The sequence below is a fragment of the Nilaparvata lugens genome, chromosome 8 (genome assembly GCF_014356525.2).
Source record: "Nilaparvata lugens isolate BPH chromosome 8, ASM1435652v1, whole genome shotgun sequence".
Lineage (NCBI taxonomy): Eukaryota > Metazoa > Arthropoda > Insecta > Hemiptera > Delphacidae > Nilaparvata > Nilaparvata lugens.
The window spans coordinates 28,411,696-28,438,135 of NC_052511.1; the positions used below are offsets into that span (position 1 = coordinate 28,411,696).

Here is a 26,440-nt window from a genome sequence, read left to right on the forward strand (position 1 = left end):
GAGATCTGCTATCTCTTCATAGTGAATGATTTAATAGAATAAACAGTTGCAAACAGTTTGCAATTGAATAATAACATTTTCTCAAATTTCAAGCTCATTTTCAATTTTAGGTGAAAATGTTACTGGACATTAATTGAAGAGATTTTTATGCTCAATCTTTTCCACTCAAAATTTTTCGTTTAGATTATATCTGAGACCTGATAATTGGAAATCTAAAATCAAACTTTGCATAGATGGGGCGGAGCTCCTGAAAGTTTTACAGATATGGGACTTGTGGCAGTTGATATAGCTTATCAATGACTATTTTAGGTGTGAATTTGATCAAAATCGTTGGAGCCATTTTCGAGAATATCGTGAAAAACCCTGTTTTTGACAACATTTTCGCCACTTTACCGGCCATCTTGAATTGCATTTAATCGAAATTGTTCGTGTCGGATCCTTATAGTGTAAGGACCTTAAGTTCCGAATTTCAAGTCATTCCGTTAATTGGGAGATGAGATGGGGGACCTTGAAACGTATAGAAATTTTGAAATTGGGGTACCTTAATTTTTTCCGAAAAGCAATACTTTCCTTACCTATGTGAACCTTACCTATGGTAATGGGGCAAGGAAAGTAAAAAAGAAAAAAATCATGTGGAAAATAATAATTATTATCAAATACTAAATCCAACTCAAATCTTACTTTGGAGACATAAAATCCCAACATTCATCCATTTATTCATTTATTCATTCATTCATTATTTTATTAATTCATCCATTTATTTATTCATTCATTCATTCTTTTATTCATTCATTCAAGGATTACACGATCAATACTCGTCAGTTTCATTCATTGCAAAACGATTGTAATGGATTCATCAACCATAAAACAATTCCCAGTTACAAATGTTTGAGCTATGAGCTTCACGTTAATATTGTGTTAATTATCAGGTTCACAAATTGAATGTGAAATTTCGTTGAAGGGATGTTGTCAGTTATTATTAGTCAGTCTTACAAAAGTAAATATCATTGGAAGCATTGGTTAATGGGTGTTGGGCGAACGTCATTTCGCATGAGAAACCGTTGACATTAATTGATGGTTACAAAAACCAATTACCAGTTAACAATGACACCAAGAGTCGTAAATATATCTATATTTCAATTATTATTCTATAGCTGTGTATATTTCAACACGTTCAGGTCGTGACACGCGTGACAAGCATCTATTGTCTTTGCGAGGTGCTGAGAAAACTACGAGAGTAGATGTGGATAGATGAAAAATAGAAAAGAGAGATTGTGCAGAAATTAACAGTCGGAACCAATCAATTTAATTGTTCCAAATTATGAAGAGTAGGAAATTTCCTTTTGCATTGTTCTCACCCAATAAAGCTACCAATAATTGAGAAAATTAATTTTTGTGTGGCATCGAAATACTTGAAAGTAAAATCATAAAGTGAAGATACTGTTTATTTGTCTCTGGTAAAATATAGAAGTGAGAATTCTATACAACACTGCTAGTGAATAAAATTCAATCATAATCTCAATATCGTAGATTTTTACATTCACCTTTTTTGCATTGGGCTCTTAAAATATGTAGGTTCATCTGATATTATGCGTTTTTAGATAAATTTGCAAAATTTTGCAAAATATGATGACCAAACATCATATACCATGGAAGCCCACATTCATTTTGAAACGCGTGGGTGGGAGTGTAGTGTTGTACAGAGAACGAAATAATATTTACAGTTGAAGAGCTATTCAATAGAATAGCAATAGACTATTTTAGGTGTTAAGTTATGTTAAGATGATATAATTTATCCTTTTCTGTTGTGGTTTTACAGTAGAACAGTTGAAAATTCTTTTATAGATTGAATTTTTAAGAGTTCAACAGTTTTTTACTTTCCTTGCCCTATTACCATAGGTAAGGAAAGTATTGCATTCCGAAAAAAATTAAGGTACACAAATTTCCCAATTTCTATACGTTTCAAGGTCCTCTGAGTCCAAAAAAGTGGTTTTTGGGTATTGATCTGTGTGTGTGTGTGTGTGTGTATGTGTGTGTATGTGTGTGTGTGTGTGTGTGTGTGTGTGTGTGTGTGAGTGTATGTGTGTCTGTGACACGATATCTTATCTCCCAATGACCTGAAATTTGAAACTCAAGGTCCTTACAATATAAGGACCCGAAACGAACATTTTCGATCAAATGCAATTCAAGATGGCGGCTAAAATGGCGAAAATGTTGTCAAAAACTGCTCCAACAATTTTGATCAAATTTATACCTAAAAGTTCCGTCAACTGCCACAAGTCCCATATCTGTAAAAATCCTGGGTGCTCCGCCCCATCTATGTAAAGTTGGATTTTAGATTCCCAATTATCAGGCTTCAGATACAATTTGAACAAAGATTGAGGATGAAAATCTCTACAATAATGTTTCTCACCTAAAATTGAAAATAAACTCGAAATTCGTGATTATTCAATGCAAACTGTTGGCAACTGTTGATTCTATTAAATCATTCACTATGGAGAGATAGTAGACCTCGTGAGTCTTCAGCGTTATTGTCCTGTCACCAGCAGGCTCAGATCTTTAAATAGTAGACTAGAGATGCGCGTGAACACTAGCGTCAGGTGATCAATTTTCATAGCGGCAAGGAAAGTTGTGTGAGTGCGCCACACCAGATTTTTTAAATCTGATCATGTCCTCAGCAATGAAGTATGTTTCATGTTGATTTTAAAAATCAGTAATAAGCAAGAATTCCTCCATTCAGCAAGGCTAATAAACGCTGGAGCTTGCTATTATGAGCAATGTGTAGATGTTGTAATCCAATAAACATTCTAAGGAATTCGAGCTTAGAGAAGACCACATATCTCTCACCACTAATCTTCCAATCTTGCAAAGGAAATACTGTCTATGGCTAGATAATAATGTCCAAATTAGCGGCTGATTGGAACATTACTGAGTTGACACCTTTTAGGTCACCGAAAACAACTCTTAAAACAGTATTTGGACCAGACCTGCGACGGCATGCTCTTAACAAGGCCGTTTTATGAATTAATTAAAACTGGAAGAATTTGTATAATCGGGAAAATGCCGCTGCATTCTGGTTGCATGTTGACTAATTAACTAATGCGCATGCGCCAGCACTGAGGAAGAGGGTATTTCACAACTTCGCTGCTCAATTCTGATAACAGCCGGTCACTTTCGCTGGTTCGAGTCAAGTACCTACTTATGTGCATAGTGTACAGGTATATGAAAATATACTGTCGAGTACGTGTGGCAAAATTCTAGCAGGAAGCTACTATGCTACTTCAAGCTGCTTGCAGACTCACAAAATACTGGACGCAACTGCTTGATTAAAAAAAAATTGGCATTATCAATGGATTTGATTTGGTTTGGTGTTTTTTTAATAGACCTACTAGCAGGTAACCCGTTCTAATTAAAACTGACAAACTGAGAGCTTGGCCTACTGAAACATTGAAAAGTTCAAAATAGGCCTATAACCATCCTCGGTAAATTAAGAATATATATGCAAAATTTCAAATTAAACATTCCCCAGTAGTTCAGACGTTGATGATGCGTCATTCGTGAATTTCCTATCCCGAACGAAAAAACAAGTCTTTCCTTCATTATAGATGTGATGTTTTATTTAGAAAATGAGAGCGAGAATGAATTATGATTGGAACGAGTTATCCATTTAAACTGATTATAGACATATTTTAGACAAGTATTTTGAACTGTCTGTTATTTTGAACTCACTATAGGTTGTCTCACCGGTCTACGTTGAGATGTTGAACATCATACTCAAATCTATGAAATTTTCTTATTGAAATACATTGTATTTTTAATCTTCATAAGTGTTATGTACCGTTGTGAACCGGCCAGCCTATTCTAATTTCCAGTGAGTATTCAAGCGCTCATGGACTCTTTGGACTCTTTCTCAAACTTTGGAAGTTTCCTCTCTGCAAGCACTGATTCGACTAACTCTAATCGACAAATTGACAACTGCGCTTCCACCTATGACTCTATCCATCACTCTAATTGGCTGATCTCCCTCCATTTCTCTGCGCCGCAAATTCCTCCAAGTCTGAAGTAATTTTGTACGGAGTATACAATAGTTTAGAACATCAGTATGAAAGCCAATATTATTGTTGAGGTATGCATATTATGCAAAGCCGTTCATCCATTTTTTAAGGCTGTGCAAAGGCTAAAAATAAACTTTCTACTCGTGATCTTGTACAAAGTTTTTCGATTCGTATATCACAAGCTATCAAAATGAATGAAGTTTTCTCAAGTAAACATTTTTTCCGATCATTACTTTTTGAGATAGATATAAGGGCCTGAAGTTTGATTTTTGCGACAGAACATTTCAAATTCGGTAAGATATACATCCATGAGATTTGAAGGATGGATTCTTCATGGTATTGTTGATCTAGTAGAACAAAAATTTTCTGAAAATATCAATTTTTGAAAAAGTTATTCAATAACTTTTAGTTGAGTTATTTTTAGTAAATTGAATAACTATCTTAAAAATTGATATTTTCAGAAAATTGTTGTCTTACTAGGTCAACAATACCAAAAGAATCTATCCTCTAAATCTCATGGATTAATCTCTTTCCTAATTTGAAATGTTCTGTGCCAAATATTTAAACTTTGTGCGCTCATATCTCGAAAAGTAATGATCAGAAAAAAAATGTTTTCCTGAGAAAACTTTTTCATTTTGATAGCTTAATGATATACAAATCAAAAGACTTTGAAAAATATCACGAGTAAAAAGTTTATTTTTAGCCTTTGCACAGACTTAATGTTAATGAATGTTACAAATTTCAAAGGAATCTTCTAATCAATTACTTTTCATATACACGCTACTTTTACATTAATCAAATTACTTTCTCTATTTCCAACAAAATTGGTCTATATTCAGTACTAAAACAGTCAGGAAATGAGTAATTATTTATAATATGGATTGACTTTCGTTCATTAAGAGCGAGAATTGAGAATTGAACCAATTTCTGAATAGGGAATATTCCAATAGAAAATGAGAATATTCAATACAGCCCACATAATCATATGCAGTAATTCCAAATTTCGAACCTCAAATCTTAATAATTACTGTTACATCACTTCTTCAAGTATGATGTATTGAATGGAACAATTCAGATGGACCAATTTAAAGAGTATAGTTCTCCAGTCTTATTTATGCATGTGTGCAATTAGAGGCGTTTTTGTTAGGTTGTTCGAGGTGAACGTGGAACGTAGGCTATAATAACGTTGACATCATGTACATGTGAACCAAGACAGAGATGCTAAATGCCGGTTGGAGCTGGCGTGATTTTATTCCATCAGTGAAAGTGAATAGAGATAGATGGTCGACGATTGACCTCGGTCCTTGACCAACTCTTCTCTCTCTTTCTCTCCTCTTTGCAATCATCATCACTATTTTATACGTCCTTACATGCATCTCTATATATTGCGTGCTTGGACATCTGTACTCGAGTACAGAAGTAGATTTGGAGATAGGAAGATCTACTTCAGAATATCAGCATTGCTTGTTTAGGAAGCATTGATGACAGGCAATATTCCTAAGTCTTGTCAGTTTGAGTAGGTATGTGTTGAGCAGTTTGAATTCCGCTAATCAAATTTTATATTATTTGATTTTATAAAACTAATATAAAAGAAAATGTGAGTACAAATGGCTCAATGGTACTATCGTGATACAACTACGAAGACGGAACCATTAATTGAGTAGTTCAAAATTATGTTAGTCTGTTAGTTACTTCAATTAGCGTGAGTTTGTGAGACAACAGACGATACTAGAGCATAGAATAAAACAATCTAGTATAAGTTTTCTCTTACAATAGGGTCATTATTGTAGATTAAATAGGAACGCTACTAAGTCCATTCATTTGAATTAGTTACAGAAAATCTGTAGTCAACTGAAATCATACCAGGAATTTCTATTGATTCCGATTAATGTATTAAGAAAAAATCAGTAAGATTATAGCATACGTGATGGTGCTTCAATAAATTTATTGGCGGGCTATCATAGCTTCATAGGAGATAATGGGTTGATGAATAATAATATTAATTATTCCAAATTCATATATTGAAGCGACCCATCAAATGAATAATATCATGGGTCAGTGTCAGTGGAAACGATAACCTCAATTCAGTATCAATCAATATTTCTTGTACAGTACACATTCTATTTGAGCTCGTAAAAAGGTGATCTGATTATTCCTTTTTCTTAATTATATTTTCTAGTACAGTGCTTCAACTATTCCACGCATGACACATGAACTTCCCTGTTATTCTTTACTCATTTCCTTTCTGTCATCACATAGTACTGAAATTATCCCACTCATGGACCAAGATATTAACATTTATAAACTTACGTCTAAATCAAGTTATTAAAGCTTTTCATGAATTTGCATACAAGACTAACTTATATTCGACAAATAGAGGAGTTTTCAAGTTTTTATTTATGACCAAAGTATAATAATTATTGATTAATCCATTTACTCTCGATAACCGCTCCAATTTAGGAGTTTTGTAGCCATCCAGTTTTGAATAAGTGATGAAACATGCTTCCAAATGGTTTTGAAAGCTATCAACTAGCCTACCGTGTGAACTCTAATTAAAGTAAGAAGACAATTTTCCCAATAACTAGAAACAGGAAGGTTATTTAAATTATTGATTTTTTTGAAAGACTCTTGCTGAGGAAGTTGAAGAAACAGCACAAGGTAATAATAATGACTGATGCAATACCATACCTTATCCTATGCTTCATGAACATGTCCAGGGCTTGTAACAAACAAAATAACAAAAAGAATTCTCAAAACATAGACTATGATTGGTTCTATATTTTTCCTACAGCTACCTCGGAAAGTTGCTGTTCCTGTACTGATTACAATACCCAAAGATTCACTTTTCCGCTCTAGTGCGGAAATAGTATATTTCGCACCTAGGGCCGAAAATGAGACTTTTCTGGCTCGAAATCGGTTTTCAAGTCCGAGGCCGTAGGCCGAGGACTAGAAAAGATTGAGAGCCAGAAACACATTTTTGCCCATGGTGAGAACGTTATTTTTCGCCACACAGAAAAATAAACAATATAAATATGAGAATAATTTATTGTTTATGAGGCACTTCCGAAAGCAAAGGAAGGTCATAGCTCTAGCAAATCTGAGGTAATCTGAATATCAGGAAATTGTCCAAGTATTTTTATTTTTTATTCTGATTCGTCTAAATAACCTAAAAGATTATGTTCAATTATGTAAGAGGTTGAGTTTATACTTTTTATTCTTCCAATTGACAATAAGATGATTTTATTATAAATGTTTTGATTCTTGAATAAAAACACAAATGAAAAAATTTTTGATCAGCTGTTTTGCACTGAAATTTGGCCAATCTGAATGTCAACGTCAACAATGCTTGTTGTCGTTGACTTCGGAAGTTTAGGTTAGAAGTTCTATCCTACTCTGAAAATCGAATTTGAATAATTTATAATAATTATATAAATCTATTCATCCAAATAAAATGATATTATCTTATTGCAGAATACTTATTCAACTCTAGAAGCATAAACTGATTCCGTTTCATAAACCATTTTGTTCACATCAAATCAGAATCAGCTGACTTCAAGGTTATTTTACAGCCCTAGGGCCGTAATAGTATATTTCGCACCTAGGGCCGAAAATGAGATATTTCCGGCTCGAAATCGGTTTTTAAGTCCGAGGCCGTAGGCCGAGGACTAGAAAAGATTGAGAGCCGGAAATACATTTTTGCCCATGGTGCGAACGCTATTTTTCGCCACACCAAAAAAAAACTTCCCAATATATAAGAAATTAATAAATAAATAAAATTCAAACAGCCTATTTTGATAGTTTGAATCTTGGTTATGACATCTTTCACTGTCAATTAATTTCAATATTACTAATTAATAATTTACAATAGTGACAATATTTTTATACTATTAATATTTCGAATAATTGTTTGAATTTTTATAGCTCGCGCTTTGCACCTGGTGCAATATCTCATGGATAGATGGATGAATAGAATTTTCATTACTATTTTGAAATAATGTGATTAAAAAATTAATATAATTGCATATTTCACAGTTTTGTCTCAAAATATATCTAAAAAATTGATTGAAATTTAAATTACGGTAACTAATATAAAAAATAGCTAATAAAAGTCGAAATTCATCGACAAAAAAAAATGTCACTGACCGAGGTTCGAACCTAGATCATGTTTGTAATTCACTGAGCTTTGAGAGTTCTGATGTCTTACGCCTTAATGCTCTCGGCCATTGCGAGGCCTGTAAGTCAGGTAACGTATGTAGGCTACTATAGGACTTAGTTTATCTGTGCTATAATATAGTGTAGCCTATAGCGGCAAACTTGAAGTCGGTTTGCCGGCATTTTCACAACAAAATATTGCTCTGAAAATAGTTAAATCATAGAGAAAACATTCGAAGATTCAATCTTGAGTGGGCCTAATGTTTTCTCTATATGGTTTGATATTGAAGAAAAATTATCTAAAAGTTTTAATAATGAATTACGGAAAAATTACTAGGAATTTTTCAGTCAAGGCTGAGTTTCACCAGTAGGCTTACCTTAAACTTTAGATCTCTGCTGTATTTTCCTATTATTATTGTTGATTGTATTGCATTAAGAAGTGGAATTCGATAATAAAAAAGAAACAATTTTATTATTACTCTATCTCACTTTTAAATATTGATACAATTATTGTACTTTGATTTCAAATTCGATTCTTCACTTTTAAAGACTTGCAATACTTACCTTTCTGACAATGGACAATGCAGCCAACATTATATTGTTGAGGCTATGGAGATATCATCGTATTCTATTGTTTGATATCAAAAACACAATAATAAATATTAAATTATGAAACAGTAATTCATAAAATATATTATAGACATGATACCGTGATTCACGATACATAATTATATAGATTATTACAGTCGTTATGAGATTATCTCTATGATTTTTGTGAGATCGGACACGATCAGCTGTTATTCAAGGTCATTTTACAGCCCTAGGGCCGTAAAGTTTTACCGGCCTGGTCGGAAAACAATCACTTTCGGCCTCCATATGACGCACGTAAACCAGCTCATTACATCCAAGTGTGGCGAAAAACTTTTACCGGCCTGGTCAGAAAACAGTCATTTTCGGCCTTCATATGACGCACGAAAACCAGCTCATTACATCCAAGTGGGGCGAAAAAAGTTTTTCTGCACTCCAGATTTGCAACATGGCAACACAAAATAGTTGGTGGGTTATATGAAGGATTAGTGCACGAAAACAAAAATTAAGTTGCTAACAATGACTGTGGTTAGATTTAGAAAAGAAGCATTACAATGGCTACCCTACATTTTTATGATAAAATCCCAATCTAGAAATCCAAAACAAGAATAATGTTCATCTAAATCATAATTAAATAATCATCATTTACGAATTCTCATCATTTAATAATAAATAATAGTTCTTTTCTATTGATAATTATTATTTCAACTGCAAGAAATGAGAAAAGTAGCAAATAGCCTATACATTATAAAATTCGAATTTTGAGGTTAAATGATTACTGTTCGATATTCATATAAATAAAAATAATAAAAACATAACAATACCACAATAAATAATATTCTCTGTTGTTATTTTTATAAATATTTTTCAGTTTACTTTGAGCATTTTTCTCGGTAATTTGAGCAAATGTCTAAATTTCTGAATCCTGTTTCAGTACTTTTTAGCTTGATGAAACGGGTGGGTATAAGTTGTTCGACGGGAGAGCTGATCGACGGTCAACAAACTTAGGTACGATTCTTCCCGCTAGATCGCGCGCTTGTCGGTTCAGCCATCTTGCAGCAGCTGTTGGCGTGTATTTTGAATGCAATTTTTTTGTTCTATCTGTATTTTTTATGATTCTTGAATGAATAAATATGAGAACTTTGGCTGAGAATTTTCAACTTCAATTGGATTATTAATTTCTAAATGAAATAAGGTTGTTATTAATAACAGCATCACACACACAAACATTTGATGGATTTCAGCCATCATTTTACCCATAATCATTTAATCAACCACTTCTCATATTCAATGGTAACTGTAGGAAAAGTTTAATGTGAAATATGTGAGCAAAGTTCATCTGCTGCACTCAAGAAGCCATTCCGCCCTCGCCTACGGCTCGGGCGTAAACGTTTCTTTCGGTGCAGCAAACTGTCACTTTGCGCACTAGTTGCACAAATAACTATTCTGCTCAAATATTAAGATTTTCAAATGTAATGAGCGTTTTTAAAACATAAAACATAAATAATAATTTAACTATCATCAATGTGGCAGGATGCTGATGGAGGAATTTTAATGAATGAATATTAAAAGTTGCATATGTATGTTATGAACAAGACAATTCGAGAGAACATCCTTAATCTGAATCAATTCAAAGAGATTCTCATATTGTTGAGAAATCTAAGTTCATGGACAGACCATTGAATGGTAGATAAAGATTAATTGTCTCGAAAAATATAGAGTCAAATGTATCAACTTGAAAATAAATTATTAGAGACTATAAAGGTCAAAGCAAAAAATAAATGAAGGAAGCATACAGACTGTGCGAGTAGAATACCAACCCAATCCAAAATTTGAGAATACCATAGTCAGATAAGGAGATGAGGTTGAGAGTTGAAGAAGAAGAGAGTTGAAAATAATCAACATTTTTCAGTCTATGAATACATATTACAACAATTTTATCTCACATATTATCTACTCCAGTGATAACTTTTATACAGTGATATATGTGTGTTGCAGGATGAATAGATTATTGTTTGATGAAAATTGTAATTAAAGAATTATTCACAAGTAGGGGTTTCTTAATTCATAACCAAATAGTCAGGGAAATTCGTCAAGAATCGAAAAAAAATTCTGACAAACAAATGCACACCTGCATCTATAAAGTACATTCGCATTCCTCAATACGACAGAAACGCATTCTCCTACAGGGCATAGGGCACTTGAGAGATTCTGCATGTGCAACAACGATAAAATTCCAATTTTCCTCAGTAGGTATTTTGTTCAAACGTATAATTTCACTAACAAGCTGAAAGGTTTTTAGCTTACCCTTACACGGCCGTGCTTGATTGGCTGATGGAAGATAGACGGTTTGCGTAACATTTTCCAGCGCTGATAAGAACGGATGTTCTAACTCTATTGAGTAGGTAGTCAGTCACGATGGTGAAGGAGTTCGAATTCCGATGAATAGTTGCAGCGTAATATCATCAATTCACTATCAACTTCCTCTGAGTACATGAGCCATATGTCCAGCGGAGAATCTGGAACAGAGATATTTTATTGTCAGTAATTGAAAGGTTTAATACATGAGTGAATGGAGTTGTTACTTTCATAGATTCATTTTGAATGTGGTGGAGATAGGGCACAGTGATTGTTGCATCTTCTAGTTGCACGAACGCTTAACTTATTCTATTGAATAGAGAAATAGGAAAAAATGAAATCCTCTATTGACTTCATATTATTATTAATTTTATTTTTACAAAAAAATGCATAGATCGATAGAGGAGAATGAGGATACCTTGTATCGTAGAATAAAAAATATTAATTTCATACCAGTTATCTCTGCTTTTATTATCTATCAGCTGTTTTCCAAGGATGAATTATCCTTTTAATGTCCTTCAGCGAGTTATCCCAGGAATGAGACCTAGTACAATCGAATTTTCATATCATAAACCTACTTTGTTCCAAATTTCGTGAGATCTATAGAGCCGTTTTCGAGATCCGGTGACATACAGCTGTCTCTTAAACAGAAATTGCTCGCTTGGGAAGATTCTTTATTACGGCTCATTTTTCTGAAAGTTGTAATACTGAACAAGATTTGAAGCATTCTTGATTCTTGCAGATGGCAGAAACAAAAAAAGGTTCTATACTCCAATATAATAATTAACGAGAAACAATGGAAATATTTTCAAGAGTAGCCTACTGGGGAAAATATAACATGGGAATTTCGGAGTAGATAAAAATTACTTTTTAAAAGCGACCGCTTTAATTCAGCCCAAACTATAAGAAATGTTTTATTACACTCTGAGTGTATCGTTATTAGCAAATCAAATCAAATCAATTTATTCTCACAGTTTACAAATAATACAATACAGTTACAGTACATTTATATATACCCTTACGTTGTGAGAGACTCACATGTAGGCTTAAGCCTGTGTTTGTGAGGGCCTGGCGTAATTCGCTGAATTTAAAATTGATAAACTAAATTATGAAAATTAATATTATATTAAAGTAAATTTGAGAAAAATACAGATTGAAAGTTTAGTTCAGTTTCATGAAAAATGAAAGCTGTCTATTTCACAATGAAGAGTTAACAAAAATCGCAAGATTCTAGTGATACAGACACTTATTAATAATGAACTCTTAATTTATGGAGTAAAATAACTTACTTGAGAACAGAAATTAACAGTTATAACCACCTTGGAATACTTCATGTTTAATTTAAAATCAGCAATGCTGTACAGTATTTTATTAGAACTCCATGAAACTCAATAGAACTATAAAAGTCTACCAAGAACTCTGTTGCCAAATCTTCTATTCTTAATCAGAGTATCAAATTATTGTTTCGAATTCTAGCTAGGTCTTGGAATTCCTATAATTATATGTCATATATGTGTGAAAAATAATGAATTATACACAAGCATAAATTATTATTATGAATAATATGGAAGTAGAACCTGACATCAAAGATGAACGAATTAGATAAATATCAATAGTGTTCGTTTCTCTATAAGTCCAGGCAATGAATGCTCAAAAAAGGGTGTAGAGGGAAATGTTTGGAAGACAATTTTTGACCCCACAGTTCTGTTAGGAGTAGTAAGGAGGTAAACTTATCAAAACTCCCTACCCCTACCCCCTATGCTAAGGGGGTGGGGGAGGCTTAATGGTACCATTTTTTGGTTTCTCGCATAAAACTCAAAAACTATGTATCCTAAGGACTTGACTGTCATATAACAAAATGAAGCTTACATAATTTCCTACAATATTCATTCTTCAACTTTCTTCATATCTTCTCTAGTTTTCGAGATAACCGCTCTTGAATGTGTGACATTTTTGAAAAGGACACGTATGCCACCTTTTTTTTTCTATTTTTGCTCTTATAACTTTTTGAAAAACGATGGGAAAAATCCATGTTGATTATGAGCTTATAGAGCATCGAATTCTCTTCAATTTGATGTATAATTTCACACTTTTACGGATTTCCATACACCTTTTGCATAAGCTTTAGTGTTAAGTGTGAAATATCCATTTTTGCAACAATAGACCAATCGACAAAGGAATTTGGAGGGAATGTTTTAAACAAAATTTTTGACTTTGCAGCTTTGTTGAGACTAGCTAGGAGGAGAACATATCAAAAGTCTCCATTCCTAACTCATGTGCGGGTGGTTGAGGATGGTTTAAAATTTGCATTTTTCAGCGTTTTACTTCCACGCTCATATCTTGAGAACAATGCGTTCAACCGACATAACTAACTACTCAAAAATGAAGCTTGATAAATTCTCTACACTTTTTGATCAATGAAATTTTGTTATATTCCCAACAGTTCCCGAGATATTTGCTCTTGAAGGTGTGTAAATGTTAAAATAACTGGTTTTTATCCAATATTTTGCTCTTCAAGGGCTTATATCTCTCCAACAATACATCAATACATCATAAAAACTAATTCTTATATTGAGTTTGTAGAGCGTTGAATTCTCTTTGAAATGATGTATCATTTCACCATTACAAGTTTTCCTTTCATTGTTATAGCAGCTTCAATGTAGGGAGTGAAATTTTCATTGCTGCAACAATTGATCGTTTGACAATGACATTTGAAGGGGATGCCTGTGAGAAAATTTTTGACTTTGCAGCTTGATTTGGACTAGTTAGCAGGTGAACATAGCAAAAGTGCGCATCTTCATCCCCTCTGTTTATTTATTTATTTATTTATTTATTCACAATATCACATCGGAAACAACAGGTAATGACCCAAATATGTTTCCTTAACACAACAATAAGTACAGTATACAATTCAATCAAAACAGAAAAAAAGATACTAAAACTAACGTTTGAAAAGAAAGAAAATAATACTTAGAAAACTACTTCTTAAATATTCCTTGATAGAGTTGAGGGTGTGATACTGTTGAAGGTGTGGAACCGCTGAGTTGACACTTGTTGCAGCAATGAAAATTTCACCCCCTACATTGAAGCTGCTATAACAATGAAAGAAAAGCTTGCAATGAATATTGTAGGGAATTATGAAAGTTTAGATTTGTTATATGACAGTCAAGTCCTTAGGATACATAGTTTTTGAGTTTTATGCGAGAAACCAAAAAATAGTACCTTTAAATAGCACATTTAAATAGTACACCCTTAGCACAGGGGGTAGGGGTGGGGACTTTTGATATGATTACCTCCACTACTACCCTTAACAGAACTGTGGGGTCAAAAATTGTCTTCCCAACATTTCCCTCTATAACATTTCCTTGACTGGACTATATGCTAACATTGAGTTATACTAGAAAAACTTGAAAGGTGATTAATTGAAGGGCCGCATTCCAAACTGAAATAGGAGACCCAACTTACTAGTCGTTCTGTGAACAGTAGACCTCGCGCAGTTATAAACCACAGTCTCCTCTAATACTGTCCTCTAATACTGAAATAGATAACTTTTTTGACTATGAACCGAGACAATATGCACTAACTTCATCATTATTCTTAAATGTATTGCATATGAATATACGAAGTATAAACAAAAATTTCGATCAACTGCTTTGCTACTTGAAGGAAAGCAGAGTCCGATTTCAATTTATTGTTTTAACTGAAACATGGATTACTGATGACCAATTTTGCAATTATAATATAGAAGGTTATCAGACGGTTTCAAAGTGTGGTAGATATACTAGAAGTGGTGGAATATGTGTGTTTGTGGATAGAAATATTGAATTTCATATATCATAAGATATTATAGGTTACTCAACTTCAATGTTTATTGATTTCAAGGTAGAAAGTAAGAATTATACTCTAATATCCATCTATCGTTCTCCTTCTTTAAACGTTTTTGATTTTATAAATAGTTTAGATGCAGCATTGACCAATTTTGATACGGATAGAAATGTAATTATTGTTGGAGATATGAATTTAAACATATTGGAGGTTGGAAATGTGTCAAGTGAATATCTTAGCGTTTTGTAAATAAGCCTACGAGAGAGTTGGGTGAGAGTGGTACTTGTATTGACCACATATTTTCAAAAATTGTAACACAAATACTGGTGATATAATTGGTACAGTCTTGAAAACTTCTATTACCGATCACTATTGTACATCCATACACATAGAGCATAATAAATTGAGAAATAACAATAATAGTGCATTTAATAAAACAAAATCAATAATAAATTATACAAATCTTTCTTCTTCTCTTGAAAATGAGACTTGGAGCAACATTCTCCTATCTAACTGTAATGATGTGAATATCTTAGCTGAAAATTTTATAAAAAAATTGAATGGTCACATTACAAATAACACACAAAAAATTAATATAAGTCATAGGAAAACACATTTGAAATAATGGATGACTGATGGAATCTTGAGTTGTATAAGAAAACGAGATAAGATGCACTGTAAACTAATAAAAGAACCTTTCAATAACAGACTGAAAGAAGATTACAATAATTATATGAACAAGTTAAATAAATTAATCAAACAGACAAAAATAAATTACTTTGATGGCAAATTTGATGAGGCCAAGGGAAATAATAAAAAAACATGGCATTACATTAGAGAAATAATTGGTAGTAAAAACGAACGTAGGGAACCCAACTTAGAGCCAGAAGTACTGAATTCACATTTCGCTAATGTGGGTCGTAAATATGCAGATAAAATATTGAATGAAAATGGCCCAAATGCTGCTATAATCATCCCTCCTCCGCTATCAGAACCCCCAAAAAACAGTTTTTTCATTCATCCAACAAATATAATTGAAATAGAACAAATAATATCTACTCTTGGTAATAACTCTTCACCCGGATATGACGAAATAACAGGAACTTGTCTTGAAAAAATCTCCAACTTCATTGTACATCCTCCAGAATTCATATTTAACAAATGCTTTATTAATGGTGTATTCCCCGAAATTTTCAAAATTGCTGTGATTAAACCAATTCCCAAATCTGGTGATCTGTCAAAACCTTAGAACTACCGACCTATTAGTCTTCTTACTAATATTTCAAAAATAATTGAAAAAATACTAAAAATGAGGCTTTTAAACTTTCTAAATAGAAATAATTTTAAATTTTTAACTGAAAATTTCAGTATGGATTCCAGGCGGGAAAATCAACAACAAATGCAATTCTTCACTTAACCGGAATTATAAGCAGTAATTGCAATGATAATAAAAAAACAATATCAGTGTTTTTGGATCTTGCAAAAGCATTCGATACCATTCCACACATTATATTGTTAAATAAATTAGAAAATTGTGGTGTTAGAGGTGCATCAAAAAACCTTTTTGCTTCATACCTCGCGAACAAGAAGCAGATCCTCACCCTTAACAAAAAAACTGACAGTAGACACACCTCAGAATTTGGACTCCCACAAGGAACGGTACTTTTACCTCTATTATTCTTGATTTATGTGAATGATTTATATAATCTAAATATACCAAATTGCAATATAGTATCATTTGCAGATGATACAGCATTAATTTTCACAGGCGAATCATGGAACGAAGCTTATGATAATGCAAATAGAGGGCTGTCAATCACGAACTACTGGTTACAAACTCACATTCTCACTTTGAATGTAGACAAAACAAAATTTATTGCATTCTCACGAAATAATAGCGGACAACCTCCCAATAGATTACAGCTAAAAATGCATAACCATAATGAAGTCTCTGTGGACTGCTCTTGCAAAGTTATAGAAAAAGTTGAGAAAATTAAATACTTAGGTATAATTATAGATAAAAACTTGAAATGGAATGCACATATACTTCACCTTTGCTCAAAATTAAAAAATCTGACTTATATTTTCTACAAAATCAATAAAATTAAACATCCAAGTATTATTAGAAACATTTATTTTGCTTATGCACACTCTTTATTTCAATATAGCATTGAGGCAAGGGGGGCAGCTCAGGTTACTCACTTCAATAAACTTTTTGTTCTACAGAAACATATTATCAGAGCAGCCCTGGGAAGACCGAGAATGTACCCTAGTAGACTACTATTTAAAGAAATTGATTTACCAACATTGAGACAAACATACGTAACTAACGCAATTCTGTACATTAATAAAAACAAAGACAAATTCACTACTCGTAATACACCATATCTAATACGTCCAAATGTTTTCAATACCTACAATAACCTATTCACTAGACTTACATCTTGCAAACACCAATAATTGTCCTTCTATTGCCATAGAATAATAAATTGTCTACCTGATAAATTCATTCTAAATAGAATAATTACTAAGTGTTTAATTTATGAAATAAGAGAGTGGGTATGTAGGGAAGTTTACTTCGGACTTGAGATTTCAGAAGATTAATTGACTTTTTGTTCTAGTGCTTACATTGTTATATTGTACATACATTTATATTCTAGTGTTTACATTGCATATTGTTTCTTCTGGTACTAATTAAATTGTCTTAGACATCCATGCTAATTACTTTTAAGATTTTTGAACTCTCTTCCAGAGCTCAAGCATTAGCTTTTCTGGGAGAGCCCATTATTTCAATATTAAAATAAAAGAAAACATTCGAATACGTTTTTAAACTAGTTAAGATTATAATTAGTTATAACATTATAAGAATGTTTTTGTTTCACTTGTTTGTAAAAAAAAAGAATGGCAATGAATTGATTTGATTTGTCCATCAAAGTAAATTCTGTCCTGTCCTGTCGTGTCAGCGAGATATCGGTGTATAAACGACTAATGGCTGTTCGGGTTGTTGTATCGACAATGCTAATAATTCGATGTAAACAGCTACTATCATCAAAAGCTTACCGAATTGAAAGCAGAGAAAATTCGGGAGAAAATACTACGCCACTTCAAGTTATTAATTGCATGCCTTACTGCATGCAATTAATAGTCCACACAACAGCTGTTTTTCACTAAGTTACATTGAGATATTGAATCGCATGCGTCATTGCATGCAATTTATAATCCACTCGACAGCTGATTTATGATGAATAATTTTATAGTCTGATTATTACTCTAATATTAGCGTATGAAGGCGGCTCCTTTTCCTTTCATATTATCCTTGAAATGAAAAATTTTCAAAAACCTTGAATATACGTCGATGCGCAATTCAAAAAAGAACATGCCTATCAAATTTCATGAAAATCTATTGCTGCGATTTGCCGTAAATGCCGAACATATAAACATAAAGAGAAATGCAAAACCGTCGACTTGAATCTTAGACCTCACTTCCCTCGGTCAATTAATATATCTTTCCACAAATGTCTACTATTAAATACTGTATTTCCAATTCCGGTTTTCTCACGAACTGCTAATAATATACACTCAAAGTGTAATAATACTTTCCTATATAGTTAGGAGCTGAATGAAGGCAGTCGCAAGAATTATAAGATGTCAGATTGCCTGCTAAACCAACTTATTCTTGTTTATTCACCTGCTGCAAGATACTAATCTAAGGGCGGGATTCATAGTAAATCAGTTCAAAAATTTCGGTCAGATGAAGAAATTACGTGGGGACTTATTATTAAATTACATACTAAATTATTGCTTGATAAGGAATTTATTGCCTAGCCTTGAGCACTTCAGATGTGCAATCCAAAATCCTACAAAAAATGATAACGTATCTAGTTAAACTGCATGTATCAATAGCAAGAATAGGAGTTTTCCAGCTTGAATGATCTGGATATAAGGCTACGTTAGGAATAGGATCAACTCACTCTCCCTCAGGCTAGAACTAGACTGATAATTATAACGGAATGGTGAAAAGTGAAACAATGAATTATTCACAAAATATCTTACAAATACTGGACCAAAATTTCTATTACCTAATGAATGGCTGCATACAACAGAGGTGAATTTATTACCTCGGAGAGAATAGGAGCCATTATGCCAAGCCCATAGACATAACAGTTGTTATCAATCACCACAAACTAGCTACTATTTCAAATAATTCGAAATTACACACACTATCTATTTCAATTCTCTAAACAGGAAGAAAGTTTTCCTAATTGTTTCGATTAGGGACACATAAAAACCGAATCGAGCCGCATCAATGTATTACATTCTATACCTACTGATCGAGCCTTCCCTGTAGCACGATCCTGCATCCGCCATTTCTATTTATTCTATTATGAAAAATACTAGTTTAAAAATGTAGTAGTGTTTATTTCCCTATTCAATACTGCTTAATATTATTCTTCTATGAAAAATATCACGTTTATATTATTATATTTCATAATAACTCTACTTTTAATATTATATTATTTTGAAAAATTATTCAACGGTATTGTATCTGGAGAAATACTTCTTCAAATTATTCCATTTTGGAAAAAATACTACTAAATCTGTAGCATCACTCTGCAGTCTGTAATCCTCATACACCAAGTCTCACTTACCGTCTGAATGTTATGCCGATAACTTAAACTCTCTTGCTGTAACAACGTAATTCAACATGTCCACCAATCATTCATTATCTGGAACGTCGGTCTCGACTAAGACCAATTGATTAATCTCGATTTGCTACCCGAATGACTGCCAGGCATTGTAAGAATTATTCATAGTAACAATTATTAGTTTTTCATAGGATGCCGCATTCCATTACCATACATTACAGGTGGAAGCTTGAAGAGTCCAAGGGTGTTGGAATGTAGTGGGATTCGATTCATACTGTCAGTATTGGTTGAATCAGAAGCATTGATTTCATATGAAAGGAATACTGGAAGTATGAATTGAATCTCATCAAAACCACTTGTTTCTTTTGGTAGCATACGCGCTGAATTGACATACCAAGTTGGGATTCATGTTCCTTGTACAGAAATCTGGTCACGATTTTCTGTTGAAAACATTATTAGGGCATTTTAATCGATGCAAATTGCCAACAGCAAGTGAAAATTACTGAAGTACTAGTACCTGCTACTGTTGTTGGTGCTACTTTCAGGTAGCAATCAAGTTGATTTCTTTTCAATTACTGAGCTTCCGGTCCAGCTAGAATAGCGACAGATTTCTTTAAATTGAAATCTTTGTATGATAACTTGTAAGCCTTTAGGCTTAGTACTTAGTCACTTAGTAAGCCTTTAGGGGTTCAATAGTTGTGGACCTTAATCATACCTCATATTAATACAGTAGTAACAGTAACTCTGAGCTCTGAGCTTATATATGAAGTACACAGTAGCTAAATTTGTATGCAAACTTCTAGTTTCTCTAGCTTGGTCTGCAAACCAGACCAGAATTTCCCAAGTATGTATTGAATCGTAGCCTACAGCAAATTATTATTTGAAATGGAGAAAAACAACGAGATTAAGAAATATTTTATGAGAATTATAGTTCTCCGGTCAACTATAAGAGATGGAGAGTTTCACAATAATATTACAGTATGTACAATTTCCCTAATCTTCTTGAGCATGAATTTACAATGAAATGGTAGAGTACACTGTAAATGAGAAATAATTATCGACCATCAAACTTTAAAAGAGTGATAACTGAATTTATTCTATTGGGTATGGGTAGAAAATTTCAAATCAGTAAACAAGTGATTCAGTAAACTATGTGCGTAAAAATCAATAAAGTTCGTTAGTAAAATATATAACATGATTTTTCTTATTAAAAATAGACCATAAAGAATGGTTAGTATGAAAGTGACTGATGTGAGTTCTCAATGAGGAAAGACGGAAACAAGAGAATTATTGCAAAAAAAATGTATTTATAAACTGATATTGAAAATAAAATTCAAAGATAGCAAGACAAGACAAAATATTGCTCAAGAAAAATTGCAACATTATGAATTCACCACATTGAAATTCAAGAAATGTTAAGGCATGATAGAACAGAATTTTGGCAGACTGATTACTATAATTAGAATTATTGGATTATTCATCAGTGTTTTTCTGCAGTGTTATCCTGCTTGCATACACGTAGGCCTACATTCAATACACATTTGCTGGTCGATTATTTTTGCAATAAATCCTCAAATTACAGGAATTACCAAACAGTTTAGCATTCTCATTCAATCAGCTTGTCCAATGTGTCTTCAACTTGAAATCTGATACATTCAAATGGATGTAGATTACAGGCTTTAACTGTTCATGTCCATAATGGTGAAGTACAGGTTATCCAACACCTTTCAAATAATTGTTTTACCTGAAGGGGTGAAATGCCGCTAAAGCTCTGCCATGTCAAATGAGTAGATTCCATCGAAACCTCGCCTACCAAACTAGAGAAAACTTGTAACATTTAAAAGGTATTATTATCCACTAATGGTAATATATTTCGTTCTGGAAGTGGACGTGCCAAACGTGGAATATAATAGGTGGCATCATTTCGACACTTGTGGTGCTTAATTTCGATTTCTCGATGGAGCCTTTTGAATTTTTGGTGGGGATTTATTTTGGCGCTGTCACGATTCCGTGAAAGCCCCCTCAGCATAGTGGAATTAATTTCAAGTTGTTAGCATTCCTCAATAATGAACATCAAAGCTTCCTATTAAATTAATGCTGACAGTTTAAAGCAAACAGCACTAAAGAATCTGTTGTGAAGTTCTCTTCAAACCGACAGTATACATCATAAATAACATGGAAGCCTCACATTCAACCAATGCTGACAGTTCAGAGAGAATAGCACCACAGAATATGTAGTGAAATTATATTTAAACTGTCAGCATTCCTTTCGAATGACAACAATGCTTGTAATTAAACCAATGCTGACAGTATAAATTGAATCTCACTAAGATTGAAACGCTTAAGATGACATTAGAGTTGGGTGATGTATGGCAGGCAATCGGAGAGTGAGTGGACATGACATGGGTGAATGTCCGCCCAATTGTGCAATGACCACATCTGCATGTTTCTGGTTATCACGCACAAATGGCAGTTGCAGGATGTAGGAAACTGCGTGGGAGCGTGTGATGGTTACTACTATTGGAAGAAATACACACAAGAAAATTCAAAGTTATTGAATACAAACATGTATTCATTCTAAATTGTCATGTAAACTGCCATTCACACTCCAAGTTTATACTGTAGTTCGAACCTGGAGTTCATCAAATGATATTACTTTTATTTATATATTAGTTTTCTGTAATTCAAACAGATAAATTATTTTTCTATGCTGAGAATGAACAGAAACATCAACATCACGATAACTTATAAAAATTTCATCGTCATAAAGGTTTCATGAGAGATTGAAGAGATTGAGTCTGACAAACCGTTTTGAATAAGTATAGCAGTTCATAAGGTATAATATTTCGGTCTAAGTTTTTTTACACTATAACAGAATAAAATATGCCTGAGTCTTCAACGCACAACAAAATATTATTTCTTTAAAAAAATGAATAAACAATCAAATACATCCCAAAATTAATTTAATTTCAAATTGAATTAATTCAACAAAATTTATACTTCAACAAGGCAATCAGATTTGACATTTTTCTCAAACTGGAGCGCAGTACAAGTTAAGGCTCGAAGTTCTATGGCTAACTACATCTGTGGCGTACTTGGCGTTTATGACTCAATTATATCACCGCACGTTCCATCGAGTCAAAGAATGTCACAGACGTGTGATGCAAGATTCATCTCCAAGTGAGAGGCAACACCTTAACTTTCCAACGAACTTCGGAAAGGTACTTAGGTCAGAGACAGTCAAATGATACGTGATTAATTCTCCTGATTCGAGACAGACGTTCATTACTTCATATCGGTAGAAGAGCGTTATAAGGCGTTCGGCGCAACGTCTAAGTGCGAATTAATGTTGGGAAAAACGATGGACCATAAGCCACTTATAACAGCAGTGGAGAGAGGACGTTCTAATGATGATGCTTGAGTAACTACCGCTAGGATCCGTGAATGCGTGTTTGAAGGAGAGGGAGAAAAGAAGAAGGATGCTGACAAAAAGGTGAGGAAGACATAAAAGAAGAAGGTCCCACAGTCCTACCTCAAGAAAGCAGCAGAAAAAAGAGTGAACGACTGAGAAAAAAGAGTGTACGACTGAGAAAAGAGGAAACTGAAGAGGAAGAGGAGGAAGAAAAAGAAGAAGAACGGGCGGAGGGGAAGGAGAAGCAAAAAAAATAAGAGAGGGGAAAGGAAGAGTCAGAAGTAAAAGAGAGAATAGAGAATATAATTGAAATAAGTAGTAAAATATGGTTAAGAAGACATGATAAGGACAAAAAATGAGAAGACAAATATAGACAAGTAAAAAAATAAGATGATAGTTCATAGAAAAGATGGGGAGGAAGATGAGGGGGAGAATAAGAGTATTATAGGAGGATTAAAAATTAAGAACACAAAGATAGGAGTGGATGAAGTAATGTTGAAAATGATTAGAGATGAAGAACTGGTTGGGAGAAGATGATAATATGATAATTGAGCATGTTGCAATGGAAAAAGAAAAATGGAGAGGACAGGAAAGCATAATAGTACAGGGAGAGGAAGATGACAAGAGAAGGACAAACAAGACAAGAAGACGGAAATCAATTCGAAGCGAAAAAGTTTAAGCAAAAAACGCAAGTGAACAGAACAAGGAGATAGAGAGTAAGGAAAGTCGACGTGGAAGAAGAGCTAGAAAGACTAGGATTAGGAGAAAAGTAGATTTTGATGCTCAAAAAGATGTTAAAGGAAGAAGAAATTGTAGAGATGGTGATTATATGAGAGAGATGGTCATATTGGAGAGATGGTGATTGGTCAAGGAGCAAGATTGCGTGAATGATTTAAGGATCTCCCTATTTGGACTGAGGTAATTAGAGGTGTCTTGCCTTCTACAACACTGGCCACTGCTGAACTCTTCGCAATTGCTTGTTAGTTCGAGTCGATTTAAATCATATTATCACATTTAAGAATTATTATTGCCTTCAACTGAATCACAGCCTTCACTATCACGTCAAGTTTCAAGTTCTACTACAGGTATTTCTCTACATTTCTTCAAATCTTGGACTACTAATTCTCCAAGGAAATGCTTAGTATCACTTAGGATGTTTAGGAATGGAATCAGTTGTTGATAAAAATGTACTTACAAATGGGGTGATTATTTTTTGTTCAGTTAGAGATTTTAGAAAATTCCACATCGCACATAGAATTTAAATAGGACAGATGAGCATTAATATTACTATAAAGAATCTGAAATCATAAATTGAATGCATGAACATGCGATTTTGTTCAAGGTTTGTTTATTAGATGGGTATTTATACACTTCAATGCCAAAACGAGATAGTTTGAGCTTCTTTGAATAGGGAGATTTTGTCGAGTGTTACATATTTGATGAATGTCTCAAAAGTAAAAGTGCAAAGAAAACTCCAACAGTAGTTCATACTTTTAATAACATGTAACAGAAAATTTTGAATTGATTCATTTCTATAATGTTGCTCTATTCCCTTTTAACTCGATGGAATGGAATCATTTTTTTTATTGAGGACGTTGCTCACAAGAGCTTTTTGCTTTTTGAGATGATCTAACGTCCATGCTTAACTACAAAATCTGAACCCTCGACCAGGTAGCGCTAGCAGATTGAAGGGTACAACGCCTTAATTGTCTCGATTATCCCGACCGGCAATTTGGTGGATTATTATAATCAATTTTTATACAATACATTATTCATTACGGGAATGAGAGGTGATCAACACAATGACCAAAAAATGTATATTGAAGTAATAATAATTTCAGCAAGTTTGCGTTAATGAATTGGTGTAGTAGCAATTGAATTGTAGATTTTTTTAAACAAAATTAGAAACGATAATGATACCCGACCAAAATATAAATCCTGACCTACTATAATTCTAAAAAAAACTATGTGATATGATATTCTCAACAGCTCATCGAAAGCATTCAGCTCACTGGATGGATAGCAAACTACATTTCCGGTGATTATGCTGTATGGCGTATACACTGATTAGAGTATATTACTCATCTGTACTATATTATACAGGAAAGAATTTGCTTATACCATGTACGGGATACGAAATACAAATATATTGTTTGACGCATCATCACGTCTAAACTACTCAACTGATTAACTTAAAATTTTGCATAGATTCTTCATTTACCAAGGATGGTTATAGGCCTTCTTCCATTTGCATTAATCGATAGATTAAGATTGTAATAATAATTTAAACTAATACAAGTTTTATTCAATTTGTGATATAAATTTTGCTTAAGATGAAAGCCCAATCAACACGTTCTCTGCTTTGCAAATTATTACAGTTGCTAATACTTTCAATATCAGCATGGAACTATGACATTAAATTAAATTTAATCTATTTATGCTTTTAACAGACTTTTTCGGAGCACGGGTAACATCTGCTCATTATTGATAAAGCTCAACTCTAGTATTTTCTTTGGAGATAAAGCTGCTCTAGTTACTATAGCCCAGTCAATGAAGGTTCAAAAAAGCAGTTTCGATCCGAAAATTAAATAAAAGCTGAATCTCTCACCATCGAACCCTCCCAGAGGGTCATCTCCTAAGATTAACTTCGAAGCAAATGATTTTGAAGAAAAATGAGACAAATGATTGATTTAGCCACTTTCATTGTGAACCCATTGAGGAATATTGTTATGTTTTTGCGATTCGATTTGACGCTGTGGAAGGGGAAACTGTCGACGCGGTACGGCGCGGCTGACTCGCTTCGTCATAGTAAACAGCAAACAGGAAATCAATTACCTCTGTAACCATTGATCGAAAAAAAATCTATCATATGTCATTCGATTCGTTTTATTATGGACTACAATATTAGTCATATTTATTTCCTCAATAAATCAAGCAGTTTCCTTGATAAAATAATATATTATATGTAAAAATTTAGGGGGTTTGCGATTTGATTTTTTTGTTTTCTTCGATTAACTTCGAAGAAAGTAATTTTAAAGAAAAATGAGTCAAATAATTAATGTAGCCAATTTCATTGCAAATCCATTACATGATGTATATTGTTATGTATTTGCGTTTCGATTTGACGCTGTGGAAGGGGAAACAGCCGACGCGGTTCAGCGCGGCTGACTCTCTTCACCATAGTAAACAGTAAAATAGTACTGATTTCTAGGTTGCATCTTATTTACACTATGGCGCTCGAAACAATCAATTTTGTTTATTGTTTTGACTTGCGCTGAAACTAAATTTACACTTTTTAGTTCTCTAAATTCGAAATACTAAAATGTTTGAGATTTAACCAATTTGATTACAGCAATTTATTCAGCTTTCATTGCCAGTTCAGGAAATCAATAATTTTCTACGTG

At 33.3% G+C, this 26,440-nt stretch overlaps 1 protein-coding gene across 1 annotated transcript in view; it reads left to right on the forward strand.

The window, feature by feature from the left end:
- Positions 1–26,440, forward strand: part of LOC111046249 — a 95,225-nt gene that overhangs the window by 44,132 nt on the left and 24,653 nt on the right. The gene's annotated exons all lie outside the window — the stretch shown is intronic.